Source organism: Lithobates pipiens, unplaced genomic scaffold (genome assembly GCF_037356315.1).
Source record: "Lithobates pipiens isolate NorthernLeopardFrog02 unplaced genomic scaffold, aLitPip1_a1.2 Scaffold_18, whole genome shotgun sequence".
In the NCBI taxonomy this organism is placed as follows: domain Eukaryota; kingdom Metazoa; phylum Chordata; class Amphibia; order Anura; family Ranidae; genus Lithobates; species Lithobates pipiens.
This window is the reverse complement of record NW_027507758.1, coordinates 99877906-99898514: the sequence shown is the minus strand read 5'-3', so window position 1 is coordinate 99898514 and position 20609 is coordinate 99877906.

Below are 20609 nucleotides of genomic sequence, written 5' to 3'. Positions count from 1 at the left end.
TAATGTTTCCACCTCCATGTTTAATGGTAGGGATGGTGTTCTTGGGGTCATATGCAGCAGTCCTCCTGCTCCAAACATGGCAAGTTGAGTTGATGCCAAAGAGCTTGATTTTGGACTCATCTGACCACAACACTTTCACCCAGTTCTCCTCTGAATCATTCAGATGTTAATTAGCAAACTTCAGACGGGCCTGTACATGTGCTTTCTTGAGCAGGGGGACCTTATTTTCTTGGTGACTATGGTCCCACCTGCCTTGAGATCATTGACAAGATTGTCCCATGTAGTTCTGGGCTGATTCCTCACCGTTCTTATGATCATTAAAACTCCATGATGTGAGATCTTGCATGGAGTCCCAGACCAAAGGAGATTGACATTTATTTTGTGTTTATTTCATTTGCGAATAATCTCGCCAACTGTTGTCAACACCTATTGGCGGAAAGGATTTATTGTGAGGTACCGCAGTAAAAGTCGTTTTTTTATTTTAAGTAATGCCTACCTCTGGGTTTTTTTTTTTTCATATTAAAAAAAGCTGAAGTCCTTCTTTACAAAAACAGTGATGGTGCAGATGAAAATCCAAAGGCTGCAAACATTCACAGTGTTTAATCCATGCAGGGAAACAATAGAAATATAAACACATAATTGAGGCCCTTATGGAATTGAATTTGCTATGGAATCCAGTTATTATACTGAAGATATTTATTGGGTGGGACAATCCTCTAAGGGCTAATCAGGTGATCAGCTTGCACTTAGTTTTAGTCTTCTTTTTTATTTAGCAGGGGCGCCATCTTTCCAATGCATTTCACACATTCCCGTTCTTATATCTCCATTTGGGAATGAAGTGACTGGTTTTAGCTGAAATAAGTGCAGATTTTAATCTTCATTCTTTATGCCAATTATCCTGTCTGAATGTTTCCTGTGAGGTGATTATTTCTCCCATTCCTCCTTGCTCTGGGATTTCCTGATGATCTGCTCTCTGTTCATGTAGCTAGGGATTTTATCTGTATGCCATGTCTAGCATTCCAGTCCTGAAATTCCCCCCCCCCCCTTTTATTCTATCTCAAAGTGCTGACTGCCTCTGTCTTATCTCCTCTGTAATGTACGTTGTCACCAAAGCCTGGATGTGCAGAATTTATCACTGCCATTGTAAAAGCCTAGTTCAGCATGGTCTCCGTCACTGTATGTGCTGATGCAAAACCGATGATAAGAAAACAATACAGAAAGCCGTTTTATAGTGGGCTAAACAAAAGAAGACGAGTGCGCCTTTTTAAATGGAACAAAAGAACACAAGAGCAAAAACAATCTACTGAAGTAAATATAGTGAATATGTAACCTGATATTTGTAATAATGCTGCTTACTGTTTAACAAAGAACATAAAAATCTCTACTACTCTTACTTTTTCGGGGAATACCAAGCCATATAGATGGACCTTGGTCCTGATTGTAGTTTATAATCCATTATTGTTTCATAATACCTTATATTATTATTTAATCATTACCCCCTTTTTAGCATTTAGTGTCCATAATCATACTATTGCTATTATAATTGTAATTAAATTTCTATTTTGTGTATATATATATATATATATATATATATATATATATATATATATTTTTTTTTTTTAATATGAATATTCTAACACAATACATTATTTATTATATAATCTCTCATATATAATATAATGTATCATTATTTTTACTAGCTCTTATTTACACAAGAAGTTTTGTTGTATGCTTTGACTTTATCTAGTGAAACTCTTTTTTTTTTTTTACAATACTGACTTAGGGCCAGTTCACACTGGGGGCGATGCGAGGCGACACGACTTGCCTCGCCGCGACCTGCCGTGACCTCAGCGGCAACTTGCAAATGACTTCTGTATAGAAGTCAATGCAAGTCGCCCCGAGGTCGCCCAAAAGTAGTACAGGAACCTTTTTTCTAAGACGGAGCGACTCGAGTCGCTCCTCTTAGAACGGTTCCATTGTACAGAACGGGGGCGACTTGTCAGGTCGCGGCACGGCAAGTCGTGTCGCTTCGTGTCGCCCCCTGTGTGAACCGGCCCTTATTGTAATTTATTATAATCTATAAAATAAAATTTTTCAACAAGAAAAATCTCTACTACTTACAAATACATGTATTACAAACATGTCTTTTTCTTTGAGCTGCTGAAATTGTTCAACATGACAGCCACTGTAGAGGGTTTAAAACGAAATTGTGATCGTCAATACAGTAGCTGAGTTTTAAAAACATGTTTAAAAAGCAAAAAATATATAAAAATTTAAACAGTGATATAAACCAAACCAAAGCTTGGCACTGCCCTCTCGTTGCTTACCAAAATAAACAACAGTTGTGCACTAAAACAGAGCCTTTTAGCATACGGCTAGTGTGAAGAGGCACTGAAAGCAGATGTACCGTATATACTCGAGTATAAGCCGAGATTTTCAGCCTCTTTTTTGAGGCTGAAAGTGCCCCCCTCGGCTTATACTCGAGTCATCGCTGTCTGCCCGCTCGATCAGCGTGTCGAGCAGACAGACAGCGGCCATTCTACTATTCAAAAGCCGCGCCTCCGGCTCCGCCTTCGCCTGTGATAGGCGGAACACTGAATTTCCCAGCAGCCTGTGTTCCGCCTATCACGGACATCGTATCATCCTCGTACTACGGACGAGGATGATACGACGTCAGTGATAGGCGGAACACAGGCTGCTGGGAAATTCAGTGTTCCGCCTATCACAGGCGAAGGAGGAGGCGCGGCTTTTGAATTTTACAATGGCCGCCGAAGAGGGCACGGGACGGAGGCAAGGCAAGGCAAGGCAAGGCACGGCACGGCACGGGACGGGACGGAGGCAAGGCAAGGCAAGGCAAGGCACGACACGACGGCAAGGCACGGCACGGCACGGGACGGCACGGGACGGAACGGAGGCAAGGAGGCAAGGCACGGGACGGAGGCTCGGGACAAAGGTAGGCTGGACACACACACACACACACACACACACACACACACACACACACACACACACACACACACACACACACACACACACACACACGGATGGATACACACACACACAGGGATGGGTGGATGGATGGAGACACACACAGGGATGGGTGGATGGATGGAGACACACACAGGGATGGATGGATGGATGGAGACACACACACACACACAGGGATGGATGGATGGATGGATGGAGACACACACACACAGGGATGGATGGATGGATGGACACACACACACACAGGGATGGATGGACGGACACACAGGGATGGACGGACACACAGGGATGGACGGACACACAGGGATGGACAGACACACACACAGGGATGGACAGGCATGTCTCACCCTCGGCTTATACACGAGTCAATAAGTTTGCCAGTTTTTTTGGGGGTAAATTGGGGGCCTCGGCTTATATTCGGGTCGGCCTATACTCGAGTATATACGGTAAGTGCATCAATGTACTTGCATTTAAAGTGATACTCTTTTTTTCCCCCTAAAAATAACAAACATGTTATACTTACCTGCCCTGTGCCCTGGTTTTGCACAGAGCAGCCCAGACCCTTCTCTTCTCGGGTCCCTTTCCGGCGCTCCTGGCTCCTCCCTCCTGTTGAATGCCCCCACAGCAAGCAGCTTGCTATGGGGGCACCCGAGCCAAGTGACAGCTCTCTTTGTCCATTCAAACAGTGAGCCGCAGCCTGGCCCCACCCCCTCTCTCTCCACATTGGCTCACTGACTGTGATTGGCAGAAGTGGGAGGCAACGGCGCTTCGCTGCTGTCTCAGCCAATGAGGAGGGAGAGTCCTGGGCAGCCGAGTCTCTCGTGCAACATTGCTGGATCAAGATGGGGCTCAGGTAAGTATTGAGGGGCTGAGGGGTGCTGCTGCACACAGAAGGCTTTTTATCTTAATGCATAGAATGCATTAAGATAAGAAAAGAACATCTGCCTCTACAACTACTTTAAGTGCACCAGCAGCTGATGAGTTTTGGTACCCTGTTTGGTTACCCGTTTATTACATTTAAGATTTCATATCTCACCGATATGATGTGGGTTAAATGAGAGTTCTTTGACCAAGAGCGAAAGCTTTAAATTTAATAACATTTATTAGGAAGTAGTTGAAAGTATACTGTAGCTAATACACAAACATCTATCTGCAGGCTTATACCAAAGGAGGAAATAGTAAGCTAGAATAAAAGAATTACATGAATGAATACAGAGTATATTCCTTAAAACATTAATCTACACCAGGCTTTCTCAACCTTTTAACCCTAGAGGAACCCCACAAATTATTTTCAGGTCTCAAGGAACCATTACTAAAACCAATTTATCAGGGGTCAATAGGAACAATGCCTCAGATACTGGTGACCAATAGGAATAATGTCCCCCTTAAAGTGGTACTCAGAGTGCCACCCTTAAAGACAGCTAAAAAGATATTTGGTGTCATGCTGCTGGCTTTGCTAAGTGGTGCTGAACCTTGAACTCTGTAGGCCCCTTCAAAAAGGTGGTTCATCAGCCACAGCTCAAGGAACTCCTAGCAACCTCTGGAGGAACCCTGGTTGAAAATGGCTGATCTACACACAAATTTAGTTACAAGTAAAGGGCCGACCTTTCCCCTAATTACCCTTTCTTACCAGGGTTCCATTCTGATGGCTGGTCTCCCTAAGAGATAGCCTTTTTCCTCCCAGCTAGTCTGTGTATATCAATACAGGCTGATGCCTCATTGGTTGGCATAGCATGACTTCTGATTGATTAGCTTCCCTCTACTTTGCCTAAGTCCTCCCCTTTCATGCTAATCCTTGTGAGCCAGAGATTTACTTGAATGGTCCTGGGACAAAACAAAACAGGGGATAGATTTAGATTTTTTGGGGTCCTTGTGCAGGCATTTGAGCATAAAAGTGCATATTTTCCACAAACTGCCTGCAGCAGAGGTCCTTGCTGTTACGTGTGTCCCATTCAAACCCTCTACCCCCCCCCCCCCTTGCTGCCAGTACCCCAATCCTCCTCCTCATATTCTTTCTTAACCTCCTTTTGCCTTTGACTTACAGGGATGGAGGCAGAAGCAAAGGTTCTTGCTGGCTCTGAAACAGAAGCAAGGCTTCATTTTCCTATTGCTACTGTGTCTCCAATGTCCTGTCTATCAGGCCATGCAGTGAGAACTCCAGGAGGAACATGTATTATTAATCCCTGCCTTGTTACTACTCATCATTTTGGCCACCTCTTCAAATTGTGCCAGATGCTGCACGTGTCCTGAATGATGAGCCATTGATGACATGAAAAACAACCCTGGCTCCCCAGAGAATTGCATAAGTACCCATTGATAACACGCTGCATCCTCTGCAATATGACCAATGTTGGGATCCATTGACTATAGGTGTCACAGAATAGGTGGTTGTCTGGCAGCTGATGTTGGTGCTACTTTGGCCAGGTAAGCTATGGCCACTTAGTACTTTATGATGAATTGCTGCACAAACAGATTGTGGACATATGCCAGAAATGATACCTGTGTAATTTATTTCAACATGAAATACAGTCAGCAGGTTAGTGCCATTGTCACACCTTGCCTGGCTTTAGGCCCCATTCACACCTGAGCGTTTTGTAGCTTGAAGCCTGAAGCTACAAATGCTGGAGGAGAAAAAAATCAATTATTCTCTATGGAGATGGTTCACATCTCCACTCCAAAATGCCTGAAGCCAAAAGCCCCAAAATGTCTTAAGCTCAAACAAGTTCTAGAACTTCTTTTAGGCAGATTTGGCCATTTTTATGCTTTTTACATTGGTGAACTTTTGATCTGTACAAAATCGTGGCAAAAACGCGTAAAAATCATGGCAAAAACGCAGTAAAAGACGCAACAAAAGTCACGTTAAAATATTGCAACTTTCTGCCTGAAAATGCTACGCTGAGGTGTGAATGGGGCCTTACTGCAACTTGTCTGGATTTACTGAAACTGTAGAATACAAAATCTGGTTCAGCTGTGTGTAGTAGCCAATCCTCTTCTAAGTTCAGCTTGTTCAGTTAAGCTTTGACAATAAAACCTGGAAGCTGATTGGTTTCTATACTGAGCTGCACCACATTTTGCACTCTCCAATTTTAGCAGGGATGGAGGCAAAAGCAAAGGTCAGTCCACCAGGAACATGTCAGTCCACTTCCATGGGGGATCTGCTGGGGGTTCCACTTTTCTTCTCATGGCATTCTTGATAGTTCATTGATCTAGGGCATTAATTAACAATCCTTCCTTGCATCTGCAAAATGTAGGCATGGGTCATCCACCTCTTGTCCTGTATCTGGAGAGGTGTCAGCAGCTTTGGCCCAGCATGACTCCTATATGTATATGAATATAATGAGAGCACCACAAAACCATGTGTAATATTTTTATATTTGAAAATGTTTCATACAAGTAACAGAAAAATGATGCCCCATGTCACCAGAGGCATAATACAGCATAGTAACTTCCTGAAGAAACATGTAAAGACATCAAAACATAAGTGCACAAACAAAAACCAACAAAAATCCATTACTGACATTACTAACACCCATGGTAAGAAAGAGAGAACCTTGAATGGGCAACGTTTTCCACATGTTGACATATTGAAGCAGTACATACTGTTTTGTGGTGTTCTTACATTTAAATGCTGTACATAAGGCCTTTTTGGTGTTTTAGGGGATACAGTATAACCCTTTATAATTTCAGTACTTTGTTGAGCAATTTAAGAATTAAATGCCTTTATATATGAGTTTTTTTTAGGTGTGAAAGCCTGACAACCATCTTCCTCAGACATGCAAGCTGCAACACAGCACAACAGGGTTTAGCCTGAGATGTTGCATATGCTTTGGGGCACTTGGAGGGGAATGTTTCCAAGGAGTCAAAGGATGAGGCCAGTGAAGAGAAGGAGGTACAAGGGATTGCATTGCCAACCTTTGGACACAACATATGGCACCATCACGGATTCTACCCAGCTTCCAGGGTAATTGACTAATTGTGCCACGAAGGATATGTAGCATCCCTGCTAAAGCATGAGTGGAAATGGGAGCAGCTACAACAGTTTTTCTGAGCTAGCATTAGGATACTGGGCATGGGGTTAATGTGGGGGCATTTTTTATTCTGCCCCAGCAACTGCAGAAAAGACAACAGCCCTGGGAAGAGTGGGCTTGCTTGACCTCACTCAGTGTTAAACTAAAACCCTATTTTCCATTTAATGCAGCATATCCTAAGCTGAAACCCTTTGTGAGATTTCCCTTCCTATCACTAGAGCCCACAGATTTGTGGTGGGTGAAGCAGGAGAATGTTGTGGGTGGATGCAGAAAGTAAGGAATGAGATGGAGGATGCTCCAAAAAATGCGCTTTGCATTTTATTGAGATGCTTTTTCCACCAAGCTCTGTAGCGCAGAGTTATGTGTTCCTTAAAAAATGAGGAAGAGTTTGGGACTTTACATGAGACAAATGACAGACAATAAATACAAAAAATTTATATTTATTGACATGGATTGTAAACATAGCATATTACGATAAATACTGTAAAAAAACATTTCATATATTTACAGACACATAGCATGAATAAACTGCACATATATGCATTCACAGAATTGGAGAAAGAACATTCAAAAGCCAATCTAAACAAAGTAATATTTGCTTTATGGAGTAATAAACATCAAAAAATGGTATGACATGATATATCCAGACAATAAAAACATGGCTGCATCACATGTTTTCTCTACTCGTTTCGTGGCTACAACCACTCCTTCATTAACGGATTCCTCATGTCCGGAAAAAGACATAAATGCCAATAAGAAAAGGGGAGGTTATAGATGGAAAAGGAAAGGGCCTATTGGTCCTAGTTACTTACATTGGAATGTAAAAATATCATGTGGTGCTAGGGAATAGGAGCTGAGGTGACTTGATCGGCACGCAAGGTGGATGCACACATAAAGCGTCCCTAAAGAGTAAGAAATTCTCCATGGGTAACTTTATTCAAGCGCATCTGTAGAATTAATGAGTTATAAAAACTCTGATGTATAAACTAATCTGATCTATGTGTTCCTTATGCACGTGTTACCCCAATTTGCAGGTACTTTTACCCCAGCTGATACACTGCAGGCAGAGACCCACACTGCAAGGCTCTATGGTCCAGCCCTGGGGATAGCAGTGTCCTGTACCAGTGAGGTAATGCCTGCAGATGGTTTAAGATGGCTGTTTCCTCCAGACCTCTGCAAACTGCCCCCACCTCCAGACAAAATACTCCCTCGCCTCTGTTCTGCCTTTCTCTCAAAACTTTCCTCCTCTTCAATTGGTGGCACCCACAGATAATCTGCCACCTCATCATTAACCCTGTAAGAAAAGCCCAGTATGTATTGGAATGAGATGTACTAAACAGCCACTACAGTTGTTGCATACACACAAAATGGTAGTCCTTCAAAAGAATTGCTGGGTCTCTGAGCTGTGAATTCAAGTTACATGGTGGGGAAGTTCCACACTGCAATTTACACAATAGAGCACAATAGCACAATATAGCACATTATAGCACTGGGTAACAGCTAACTCTCCATACACATATTGTCAGCCCTCCCTAAACTACTCCAAAACACCCTAACAAATGGCTCCTGGGAACCAACACTTTTATCGTGAGGGGGCTGGCACTTAAAAGAACATTATTGGCCATTCTAACCCTGCTGACCACAGTTAAAAGGTCGGGCAGAGAATTAGGGGTCCTTTAAAACCTGCACAAAAAACTGCACTCTAAATTCACCAAACCTCAAACCCCCCCAAACCCACCATGTGATGAATCTGAATCTCATCCCTGCTAATCCTGACCTACCTCACTTCAATTTTTATAAAACGTACCGTAATCTTTTAATGACTATATGAGTTGTAAGTTTTGCAAAAATCACAGTATTTATTGATCTTTTTTCTTCCTTGCTTAAAAAAATACGTGTTTCTGTGCTGAGTACAACATTCTTGCTCTTTAAACTCATTTATTATCCACACATTGCTGCTCCTTTAATTCATTAGTATTACGTAAGAATTGGATTCATGACAGGAAGCCCATACTAGACTGTAGCCATTTCATCTTCATAATGTGTGGCCAAAGAAAATTAGCAACCCCTTTCTACAAATTTTATTCTTTAATAAAAACATTTTGTCTTCCTAAAAGGTATCCAAAACTTGCTAGCAAAAAGGATTATACTCAAAAAAGTTAAAAAGCAAGAAAGTACAAACGTGGTCAAAGAATAGTTCTTAGAGAAACAAAGTTGTATTCATCTTCGCTGTTCTGGTATCGTGAACCTTTTGCTGCACAAAACAAACAAACATTTCCTTTTATAACAAGACAAAGAGCTTGAATACCAAACTGGGCAAATCATTTAAGAAAACAAACTTTCGCATATAAGGGCTTTTGCCACACATGACTTATTCTGATGACAAGGAGCTTGGCCACAGAGTGCTGAAAGCTTATTAATATTGTACAAAAAGACTTTTGTTTAACGTTTAGCAGACAACATGGGAATTGTAATGAACAGGGAGCTTAGTGAAGTCTATATTTGCAGGGATTCTTTTGTAATGTTTTGCGTTTGGAGAAGTGAAAAAAGAATAATAATAGCAATTTAAAATTTTATTATGACAATCAAGTGGATTCTTACACTATTACATATATTGTTTAAAGAGTTGCTATCACCGTCTTAAAGTTTGCAGGAACCTGGAAGGACAGCATTTTTTTTTTAGTTTCCATAACATTTTTTTTTTTATTAATTTGCAATATTCCCCTGAACTTTTTGGGGGATTTGACATTCAAGGAATTATCAATTTCACAGAACAGCCCCCTCCCTCCTTGTACATCCTTTTCTAGGCATGTCTAATTACTCCCTGTGCTGGCCAAATCTTTATGTGTTATTATTATACAGGATTTAAGCCAACAGTTTATGTAGCGCTGTACAACACGAGGGCAGACAGTAAAGTCACAAAACAATTCTATACAGGAGGAATTAGAGGGCCCTGCTCGTTAGAGCTTACAATCTAGAACAGGGATAGGGAACCTTGGCTCTCCAGCTGTTTTGAAACTACAAATCCCATCATGCCTCTGCCTCTAGGAGTCATGCCTGTGATTGTTAGGGTCTTGCAATGTCTCATGGGACTTGTAGTTTCAAAACAGCTGGAGAGCCGAGGTTCCCTACCACTGATCTAGAAGGTAGGTTGAGGGGTAGGGGAGGCGGGGGAGGAACGAAGAAGAATAGCTGTAGAACAAAGGACACTTTGGAAAAAAGAATAGCTTGACTTGAATGACTTGTTACTTGAATGGCATTTTCCTACAAAATGTATTATAAGTCAGTATGTGTACAAGATCGTCATTTAGTGTCTATATCTCTCCTCCTCCATGGTAGTGTTAGTAGGAAGTACAGGCGGTCTCCGGGTTACAAAGATAAGGTCTGTAGGTTTGTTCTTAAGTTGAATCTGTTTGTGAGTCGGAAACAGGTTCATTTTTTAAGTGTATCTCCAGCTAAAAAAAAATTTTTACTTTTTGGATAGCATAGAGAAGGGTTAACACCCCTGTAACGTTTGTTTTGTTGTCTGTGCCCCTGTTCAGAAGATTTCACCTCACTTTCTATCCCAATGACAATTGGATTTTGAAAATTTGGGGTTGTTGTGGAAACAAGGATTGGTGATATAGCATCAGTGGAGACACCTTTTCCCCATAGTTATTCTTACAGGAATGAATTTCCCTTCCTAAGGATATATTTCCTCTCACTTACTGGTGTCTCCCTCTGTTTGTAAGTAAGAGTCGTTTGTAAGTAGGATGTTTGTAACTAGGGGACCGCCTGTAGTCACATATGGTAAAAGATCATGTTAAAAGTTAATTTTGAACCAACTGAAATGTGTTTTAAATGCAACAATCTGATTGATAGCATCATGTGTGGGATACTGTGGGGTTCAATTACTAAAACTGGAGAATGCAAACTCTGATGCAGCTTTGCATAGAAACAAATCAAGTTCCATGTGTTCTTGCCAAAGCTTAACTGAACAAGCTGAAGTCAGAAGCTGATTGGATTGTAAACTGCATGACAATATAAAACATCCCTAAATATGATACAAATGGTCAACTAACACCTTCTAATATACTTAGTCGACAAAGCAATAAGCTTGAGGTGTATAGGTTGTTCGATCATCCAAGGGTCAGCGCGTTTTGCTAATTTAATAGCTTCTTCAAGACCCGTTAGAGATCATATTCTGCTAAATATAACATAAATACATATCAGTGTTTACATTTTTATTTTTTAATAATAATCAATAGTATTCTATTACCGTAATTCAATACTCCTTCAAAATGTGTCCTATTGCACTTACAACAGCATATAGAGGAACACCAAAGGCATCAAGCGTCTGTGGAGCGGAAACAGGGGTTACAGCTACTTCATAAGCAACCTAACTGGTAAATAGGTCAAGATGAGCCCAAACGGCCCTATTGAAGATAACATGAATATACAGTCTCTCACAAATGTGAATACACCGCTTACATTTTTGTAAATGTTTTGTTATATCTTTTCCTGTGACAACACTGAAGAAATTACACTTTGCGACAATGTAAAATAGTGAGTGTACAGCTTGTATAACAGTGTACATTTTCTGTCCCCTCAAAATAACTCAATAAACAACAATTTATGTACATCCCTAAGAGAAAATGTCCAAATTGGGCCCAAAGTGTCAATATTTTGTGTGGTCACCATTATTTTCCAGCACTGCCTTAATCCTCTTGGGCATGGAGCTCACCAGAGCTTCACAGGTTGCTATTGGAGTCCTCTTATACTCCTCCATAATAACATCATGGAGCTGGTGGATGTTACAGACCTTGTGCTCATGCAACTTCAATTTGAGGATGCCCGACGGATGCTCAATAGGGTTTAGGTCTGGAGATATGCTTGGCCAGTCCATCACCTTTATCCTCAGCTTCTTTAGCAAGGCAGTGGTCATCTTGGAGGTGTGTTTGGGGTTATCATGTTGGAACACTGCCCTGCAGCCAGCTCTCCAATGGGAGGGGATCATGCTTTGCTTCAGTATGTCACAGTACATGTTGACATTCATGGTTCCCTCAGTGAACTGTAGCTCCCCAGTGCCGGCAGCACTCATGCAGCCCCAGACCGTGACTCTCCCACCACCATGCTTGACTGTAGGCAAGACACACTTGTCTTTGTCCTCCTCACCTGGTTGCTGCCACACATGCTTGACACCATCTGAAGCCGAATAAGTGTATCTTGGTTTCACGAGACCACAGAACAAGCAGGCTTTCTTGTGCATCATCTTCAGAAGAGGCTTCCTTCAGGGATGACAGCCATGCAGACCAATTTGATGCAGTGTGCAACGTATGATCTGAGCACTGACAGGTGGACGCCCAACCCTTCAAACTCTGTAGCAATGCTGTCAGAACTCATGCGTTTATTTCCCAAACACAACCTCTGGATATGACTCTAAGCATGTGCACTCAGCTTCTTTGGTTGACCATGGCAAGGCCTGTTCTGAGTTAAACCGCTATATGGTCTTGGCCACTGTGCTGCAGCTCAGTTTCAGGGTCTTGCAATCTTCTTATGGCCTGGGCCATCTTTATGTAGAGCAACAATTCTTTTTTTCAGCACCTCAGAGAGTTCTTTGCCATGAGGTGCAATGTTGAGCTTCCAGTGACCAGTATTAGTGAGAGTGCTAACACCAAATTTAACAAATCTTCTCCCCATTCACACCCGAGACCTTGTAACACTAAAGAGTCACATGGCACCGGGGAGGGAAAATGGTTAATTGAGCCCACTTTGAACATTTTCAATTAGGGGTGTACTTTTATCACTTTTGTTGCCAGCGGTTTAGACATTAATGGCTGTGGGTTGAGTTATTTTGAGAGGACAGCTAATTTACACTATTATACAAGCTGTACACCCACTACTTTACATTGTAGCAAAGTGTAATTTCTCCAATGTTGTCACATTAAAAGATATAATAAAATATTTACAAAACTGTGAGGGGTGTACTCACTTTTGTGAGATACTGTGTGTATATTATCAAGCCACAAATTTATGTATTTATGTTATCTTCAATAGAGTCATTTGGACTCACTTTGGACTATATATAGTTACCGTAGGTTGCTCATGAAGGAGCTGTAACCCCTGTGTCTGCCCCACAGACATCTCTTTTTTTTCTATTAGTTTCTGGTACTAGTAAGAAGTGACAAGAATTTAAGACAGGGTGCCTAAGTAAACAATGCAAGTTGGTGAGGATATGAAGATGATGAGTGAGGACAAACAAAACTATTATAGGATGATTGGAAAGCAAACATCAACAGGAGCGAAATATAAGGCACGTTTGCTAACCACCAAAATTGCGTGAATACATGCACAATGCATATATGGTCATATCCTAGTTCAGTGTCTCTAGTTACTTCTTATTTCCCACCATCACCCATGTCATATAGGCACTGTGCACTAGGCATTACAAATAAAGTATATACAAAGCCAAACATTTTTTTTTTGTATTAGGTAGAATGGTGAGAGAGAACCCCTATCAAGCTTTTATTTGCTGTCTGTTCCGGCTGGGAATATTCACCTTCTCTATTCACTTTGACAGAAGGTGAGAAAATCAAAAATTTTCATTTGTCAGCAGAACAGTAGGTGAGGGTAAAACTTTCAATTGGTGTGCTTATTTCTGTGATAGTGGTCTAATGCTGCTTACACACGATCAGAAATTCCACCAGCAAAAGCCAGATGAGAGCTTTTGGTCGGAAAATGCGACCGCGTGTATGCTCCATTGGCCTTTTGCTGGCGGAATTTTGGCCAGCAAAAGATTGAGAGCAGGTTCTCTATTTTTCTTGGTCAGAAAAAGTTCCGATCAGAAATTCCGATAGTCTGTAGAAATTCCGACCTGCAAATTTTGTATGCATGCTCGGAAACAATTTGACGCATGCTCAGAAGCATTGAGCTTCATTTTCTCAGCTCGTCGTAGTGTTGTACATCACCGCATTCATGTCGGTCAAAAGTTCAGAGAACTTTTGTGAGACTGTGTGTATGCAAGCCAAGCTTAAGCAGAATTCCGTCTGAAAAACCATCCAAGATTTTTCGGACAGAAATTCTGCTCGTGTGTACAGGGCATTAGAGTGGATTTTTCTCACTTTGGAGAGATCTCCTCTTCTAGTCCTCTGTCTTGAGGACACTGAAGCAAAATCCCTTGGATGTGATAAAAAAAAGACACCTGGTTGTAGGTATACTCCAAAACTTGTCAAAAAAAATCTTAAAAGGGGTTGTAAAGGTAAATGTTTTTTCACCTTAATGCATTCTATGCATTAAGGTGAAAAAACATCTGACAGTGCCTGCACCCCCAGCCCCCCCGTTTTACTTACCTCACCCCTCGAAAGTCCCGCGCTCGTCCCCCGACGTCCTTTCCACCGTTCAGCCTGGCCGCTGATTGGCTGGAGTGGATGGATGGAAAGCAGCGCAGCCATTGGCTGGTGCTGCTGTCAATCACATCCACTGACGCGGAGCGCCGGGGGCGGGGCCGTGTGATACAGCGAGCCGCTATAGCCACCGGCTGTATCACGGGAGCGCGCCCGCAGATGCTTCTCACCATGCGGGAGCTCGCATGAACGTGAGAAGTATCTGCGGGGGGAAGCCAAGACAGCCGCCGAGGGACCCCAGAAGAGCAGGTTCGGGGCCACTCTGTGCAAAACGAGCTGCACAGTGGAGGTAAGTATAACATGTTTGTTATTTTAAATAAAAAAAAAAATCACTTTACAATCCCTTTAATGTAATATAGTATATGCCTTTTATTATTATCATTTATTATTATCATTTGAAAATTGAAGAAACCTTTAAAAGCAAGACAGTACACCAATAACCCATTACTTATTTCTATAGAAGCAAAGAAAATGGTTTACAGCAAAAAATGTTTCCTGAAAAATGTTAATGACAAGGTAAATTCAGAGATTATATAATTATTAGGACTCCAATTTTATTTAATTATTAACTCCTGCTTAATAATATGATTGGCAACATATTTTACCAACACTGGCTGAGAATTCATACTGCAAAGGGTTGGAAAGAAGTAAATTGTAACATCTCATCTGGCCCTTTGCCAAATATCTACAGGGCATTAGCAACAAACTGGTGAAGCTCATTAAACCGGGGAGAGAGAGAAAGGAACCTATAACCATTAAAAGTCCATTAAGCAGCATGTCATCTTGTGGAACTAAATAGCCCAGAGTAATCAAAAGCATATGAACCCCAGCTGGGTTACCTAGTGAATTGTTTCGATTTAGGGGAAAATCTGTCAGGAATGAAGGTTGTTGGGTTTGCGCAGCCTTTTTCTTTTTCAGTATATGGTTCCTTGTCCCATTATAATTAAAGTGATTGATGCTACATGTAGACAAAGGTGAGGAGTGACCAAAATAGCCAGCACATCTGCTCATTGCAAGCAGCAAATAAAATGCAACCGTAGCAGCTAGGAACGTAAGGTTATCCTGCCACAATCAATTAGGCATGGCAGACACAATACTTTCTCATCAACTTGTGCGGGGGATATCCATCATTTTTTTCTCTTTTACTACAAAGCAGATAACCTATTGTGCAAACTGTTTACAGCCTCATAGTATGAAGTTCCCTTGCCTCTTAAATATTCATTTACAGTGGCTGTAAATTATGTATGGGGTGCATGAGTACATTGATTCCAGTTTGTGGTGCAAATATTAAATGTACTTCATTAAACAATCATACTTCATGTGATGCTTAAACAAAAATTGTGAATAAGAAAGAAAAAGAAAAATAAAACTGAAAGGGCTGGTTTACAGTACTGATACTGATATTGATCTAAAATCAGAGCAAATCTCAATTTATTCAGATGAAGATTTAAACTTAAACATGATTAAACTGAACATCTAGTACATTGCAAAGTATACAGTTGCAGTAGAGATTACCACAATATTAATCCCCTCCTGCCAACACGCTACAGCCCTTTTACTGGGTTTTAAGTAGAGGGGGAAAACTTTTCCATTACTGTGATTGGCTGTTCTGTTGCTGTGGTCACATCAATGAGAGCTAAAAAAAAAAAACAGGGGGATTTGGACTTTAGATGAAGCATGCCATATGAACGCAATGAGAGCTCATCGGACCAGCACACAATCATAACTAGAGACTGTGAGCTGTTGGTAACCGTGCTGAGAGCATGCAGCTCTCAGCACAGTTGCCATTAACACATATGTGCACCATGTGGATGTTCAGGTCAACCCTCCCTGCCACCACACATATGCATTACATGGTCTGCAGGAGGTAAATGATAACACTGCAGTAAAGTAAAAAGCAACATTTGAGTACCTTCCGGCTAATAGTGTAAAAAAGTATTTTTTAGCTACATAGCAGGCAGCACAGTGGCTGAGGGGTTAGCACTTTCACCTAGCTGCACTTTCGATTCCCAACCATGACACTACCTACCTGGAGTTTGCATGTTCTCCCTGTCCCTGCATGGGTCTCCTCCCCCACTCCAAAGACCTGCTGGTAGGTTATTTGACTCCTGTCTAAATTGGCCCTATTATGATATGTGAATTAGGGACCTTAGATTGTAAGCTCCTTAACCACTTGCCGATTGCCACATGAACATTTACGTTGGCACAGACAGGCAAATGGACGTACAGGTACATCCCTTTAAATTTGCCGCCGTGTGATCACTTGGGTGCCGTCAGAGGTGTGCGCGCGACCCTGCAGCAAACTCCATGAGTGTGATTGCAGGTCCCCGCGATCGTCTCACAGAGAGGAAGAACGGAGTCATGCTGATGTAAACAAGCATTTCCCCATTCTGCCTAGTGACACTGACACTGATCATAGCTCCCTGTGATCAGGAGCGGTGATCAGTGCTGTGTCATACGTAGCTCCTCCCCCACAGTTAGAATCACTCACTAGGGCACACTTAACCCCCTGGTTAAACCCTTCACTGCCAGTCACATTTACACAGTAATCAATGCATTTTTATCGCACCGATCACTGTATAAATGTGAATGGTCCCAAAATAGCGCCAAAAATGTCCGATCTGTCCGCCATAATGTCGCAGTCATGATAAAAATCACTGATCGCCGCCATTACTAGTACAAAAAATTAATAATAAAAATGCCATAAAACTATCCCCTATTTTGTAGACGCTATAACTTTTGCGCAAACCAATCAATAAACACTTATTGCAATTTATTTTACCGAAAATATGTAGAAGAATACGTATTGGCCTAAACTAGGGAAAAAATGTTTTTATATATATATTTTTGGGGATATTTATTATAGCAAAATGTAAAAAATAATGCATTTTTTTCAAAATTGTCGCTATTTTTTGTTTATAGCGTAAGCAATAAAAAACGCAGAGGTGATCAAATACCCCCAAAAGAAAGCTCTATTTGTGGGGAACAAAGAACATCAATTTTGTTTGGGAGCCACATTGCACAACCACGCAATTGTCAGTTAAAACGACACAGTGCCGAATCGCAAAAAACGCTCTGGTCTTTGGCCAGCCAAATGGTCCGGGGATAAAGTGGTTAAAGGTAAGGGACTGATATATATGTACAATATATACAATATATTGTAGATGTGTAAATTAATAGTGCTATATAAGTACCTGTAATAAATTAATAAATACAGTGTGTATATATATATATATATATATATATATATATATATATATATATATATATATATATATATATATATATATATATGCACTATATTGCTAAAAGTATTGGGATGCCTGCCTTTACACGCACATGAACCTTAATGGAATCCCGCTGTTATAGCTGCAAAGGTCGGGCCAACTCAATTTTGAACCCTACAGACTAAGACTGGGATGCCATTAAAGTGAAGGGCCACTCTAAAAAAATAAATAAAAAACTAGCGTTAATATTCTTAAAGAAATGTAAAAAAAAATAATGTAGTTTTTTTTTTAATTTACCAGATTACCAGACACCCCTGTTGCTAGGCAGTCTTCCTAATCTGCCTATTCCTACTCCGTGGTGATCTTCAGTCTCCTCACGTTGTCTTCTGGGGAATGGGGCACTCTGTTCTGGGAAATGTGTGTGTCCTAGAACACAGCGCACCCCATTCACAAAGCACTGCGCGACGCACGCATGTGCAGTAAGAAACAGGCAGTGAAGCCGCAAGGCTCCACTGCCTGTTACCCTTAGTGAGGATGGTGGCGCCAGGACATGATATGAGGGATGTATTGGCCTCGAGGGGGCCGACATCACGGGCACCCTGGACAGGTAAGTGTACTTATTAAAAGTTAGCAGCTACAGTGTTTGTAAATGCAGGTGTCCCAATACTTTTGGTAAATATATATATATATATATATAAATTAGAGAAAAAGTGTGCTATTCTAAAAAAATATATAAAGTGTATTCTATGTGATCAAATATGATAAAGAACTAATTGCAAATATACCACTATTGAATCCAAATATATATTGCATCAAACATAAAATGAATCACATGACAACCATGAGTCACGTGATACACCACTAATAAATCAAGGTGCACATTCTTACATAAATAAAAACATCATATAAACTTGGTCATACAAAAAAAGCATACAAATATGTGTGAAAGAGCCAACTGAAGTAAAGTTTATATACACGTGATGAAAAGTGCTCTCTGTAAACATTAAAATGGCAAATGTGCTCCAAAGTGCCCATGAAATATTTCAGCTTCTTACCAGAGCTAGATGATCCAAAATTATAGAGATCAACAGTGCCTGTGTCTAATCTAAGGAGCCGGCACTCATAGAACAGGAATCCCCATATGGTTCCAGGATCTAAAGCTCAAAAACCACGTTTCCGTGTTTAGAACAGTCTGACAGCAGAATTACATTTCTAAAGGAAAAAAAGTCATTTGAAGTCATTCGCGGCTATAATGAATTGTCGGTCCCGGCAATACACATAAAAGTTCATTGATAAAAACAGCATGGGATTCCCCCACAGGGGAACCCTGAACCAAAATTAAAAAAAAATGCTTGGGGTCCCCCCCAAATTCCATACTAGGCCCTTCAGGTTTGGTATGGGTATTAAGGGGAACCCCGTGCCAAAATTGAAAAAAAATGGTGTGGGGACCCTATCAAAATTCATACCAGACCCTTCAGGTCTGGTATGGATTTTAAGGGGAAACCTCACGCCAAAATGTAAAAAAAAATGGCGTGCGGTCCCCCCTAAAATCCATACCAGACCCTTATCCAAGCATACAATCTGGCAGGCTGCAAGAGAAGAGGGGGGAACGAGAGAACACCCCCCCTCCTGAAACTTACCAGGCCACATGTCCTCAACATTGGGAGGGTGCTTTGGGGTAGCCCCCCAAAGCACCTTGTCCCCATGTTGATGGGGAGAAGGGACTTATCCCCACAACCCTTGCCCAGTGGTTGTGGGGGTCTGCAGGCTTATCGGAATCTGGAAGCCCCCTTTAAAAAGGGGACCCACAGATCCTGCCCCCCCCGTGTGAATTGGTAATGGTATCCTACCATTTCACAAAAAAGTGTCAAAAATGGTAAAAAAGACAATAGACGTTTTTTGACAATTCCTTTATTAATGTCTTCTTCTTTTCCTGCTTTTTCCATCTTCTTCTGGTCCTCCTTCGGTGTTCTTCTTCTTCCTCCATCTTGATCTTCCTTCGCTTCTTCCTCTGTCTTCCTCTGCTTCTTCTTCAGTTCAGGAGGGGGGGTGCTCTCTTGTCCCCCCCCTTTTCCTGCGGCCTGCTAGGTTGCATGCTCAGATAAGGGTCTGGTATGGATTTTTGGGGGAACCCCACCTTATTTTTTTTACTTTTTGGCATGGGGTTCCCCTTAATTCAGGTCTGGTATGGATTTTGAGGGGGACCCCCACGCCATTTTTTTCTATTTTGGTGCGGGGTTCCCCTTACTATCCATACCAGACCTGAAGGGCCTGGTATGGAATTTGGGGGGACCCCCATGCATTTTTTTTTTAAATTGGGTTTGGGGTTCCCCTGTGGGGGAATCCCATGCTGGTTTTATCAATTAACTTTTATGTGTATTGCCGGGTCTGACAATTCATTATAGCCCCGAGTAGTTTTTTCCTTTAGAAATATAATTTTGCTCTAGGACCGTTCTAAACACGGGAAACATGCGCCACTTTACAGGCATACTATTGACACTTCCCAGGTACGATTTAAAGGAATATTACACTTTTATTGTTTCACTTTAAGCATTATTAAAATCACTGCTCCCGTAAAAACTGACGTTTTTAAAACTTTTTTTTGCATTGACACATGTCCCCTGGGGCAGGACCCAGGTCCCCAAACACTTTTTATGACAATAACTTTCATATTAACCTTTAAAATTAGCACTTTTGATTTCCTATAGACTTTTAAAGGGTGTTCCGCGGCTTTCGAATTTGCCGCGAACACCCCAAATTGTTCGCTATTCAGTGAAAAGGCGAACGGCCAATGTTCAAGTCGAACTCGTGTTCAACCTGAACATGAAGCCCACCCCTACTGATGAAAAAGAAGCAGGAAGTGTGAACAAGAATTAAGGAGTGAGGGAGCACACACAATACATTTTTTTGTTTCAGTAGATTTTTATTTTATTTTTAGGTTCAAGGCAAAACATGACAAACATGTCAAGAATATATAAGAAGAT